The sequence below is a fragment of the Elephantulus edwardii genome, unplaced genomic scaffold (genome assembly GCF_000299155.1).
Source record: "Elephantulus edwardii isolate Elephantulus edwardi_28Jun2011 unplaced genomic scaffold, EleEdw1.0 scaffold00506, whole genome shotgun sequence".
Taxonomy (NCBI): domain Eukaryota; kingdom Metazoa; phylum Chordata; class Mammalia; order Macroscelidea; family Macroscelididae; genus Elephantulus; species Elephantulus edwardii.
The window spans coordinates 237,663-239,838 of NW_006400256.1; positions in this window are offsets into that span (position 1 = coordinate 237,663).

Genomic DNA, 2,176 nt, shown 5'->3' on the forward strand with positions numbered 1-2,176 from the left:
CCTCCACCATGTAGCCCTCGCTCTAGTCTCCTGTGATGACAGAAATACCCAGTTATATCTCTCTTTTAAACAGTTTCCTCCCTCCTCTGTTTCATCATTCTCAATGGAGAAAGACTAAAAACATTTCCCTTACAAACAGGGACCAGACAGGTATTCTTACTGTTACCACTTCTTTTCACTATTGCATTGGAAGTGTTTGATAGGCCAATATGACAAGAGAAGGAAATAAAAGGTATTCAAGTCAGCAAAGAGATGGTTAAACTGTCACTATATACAGATGATATGATAGTGTACACAGAAAATCTCAAAGACTCAACAAAAAAAACTGTTAGCATTAATAGGCCAATATAGTAGAGTGGTAGGATATAAGATCAATATCTAAAAGTAAATAGGATTCCTCTACAGTAACAAAGAGAACTCAGAGAGGGATCTCAAGAAAGCTATACCATTTGCAATAGTGAACCACAAATTGAGATACTTGGAGGTGAACCTAACTAAAGATACCTGTATAAAGACCTATATAAAGAAAACTACAGAGAATTTCTGCAAGACACAATAAAAGATCTAAAGAAATGGGGAAATGTGTCATGTTCATGGGTAGGAAGACTCAATATTGCAAAAATGACAATCCTACCTACCAAAAGCAATCTACATGCTCAATTCAATCTCAATCCAGATACTAAATTAATTTTTCAAGGAGACTGAAAGGGAAATTAGAAAATTTATCCTGAGAGGCAGGAGACACCAAATAATCAATACACTTCTGAGAAGCCAAAATGAGTTTGGAGACATAGCACTCCCTAAACTCAAAACCTACTACACAGCAGTAGTAAACAAAACAGCATGGTACTAGTATAATGACAGGCATATAGACCAATGGAACAGAACTGAGAACCCAGAAACAGACCCCGCCATCTGTGGTCAACTGATATCTGACAAGTAAACCAAAGCTATCAAATGGGAAAAAGCTCTTCACCAAATGGTGCTGGCAAAACTGGACTTCCACCTGTAGAAAGCTGAAACAGGATCTACATATCACACCATACACAAAAATCAACTCAAGGTGCATCAGAGACCAGAGGGTCAAGCCCCAAACCATAATGTTCCTAAGAGACAAACTGGGATCAAGCTTAGAAGTGCTAGTTCAATGTAGAAAGAGACTGCCAAATACAACCAGAAATGCGTAATTTAAAGAGGGTAAAATTGATGCATGGTACCTTCTGAAGATTAAACCCATGTATGCATCAAAAACTTTTTCCAACAGGTGAAAAGAAAATCCACATACTGGGAACTAACATTTGGTAATACCATCTCAGACAAGAGTCTTATAACAAAAGTTTACATAATAATGCTGAGTCACCACAAGAAAAAGAGTGATAGCCAAATTACAAAATGTTCAGAAGATATGGAAAGAATTTTCTCAGAGAAAGATATTTTAATGGCAAACAGATACATTAAGAATGTTCCAAATCACTAGCAATAAGAGGGATACAAATAAAAAACAAAATGAGGTACCATCTCACTCCAGTAACAGTGGTGAAGTTTAACAGGACAGCAAGTAAGAAATGTTGGAGAGGATGTGGAGAGATAGAAAACTCTTTCACATCATTGGTGGGATTGTAAATTAGTACAACCATTCTGGAAGGCAGTTTGGTGCTTCCTCAAAAAGCTGAAGATAGAAATTCTATAAGACCCAGCTATTCCACTACTTGGTATATACCCTGAGAAATTGAGAACTGAGATAAAATGAGGCACAAATTGAGAATTGTACACCAATGTTCATAGCAGCATTATTAACCATCCCAAGAACATGAAAACAGCCCAAATGTCCAAATACAAACATATGGATTGAGAAATTATGATACATTCATACAATGGAATAATACTATGCACCACGCAGGAGCAATGATTTTGAAAATTATTACCTAACTTGGGAGGAACTGGAGAGCATTATGCTGAGTGAACTAACTCAGTCCCACAAGAATAAATATTTTATAAGACCGTTATTGTAGAATCAGTAGAAGGATGCAGGAGGGGTGGGAGAGGCTAGAAGCAGAGGGATGTTGTACAGGGGGAAGAGGGAATCAATCATTGGGTTGTACAATTTGATGGGGGTGGTGTGAGGGATATGGAAAGAATTTGTTCTTAAAGACAATGTATTCTAATTTTGTAAATA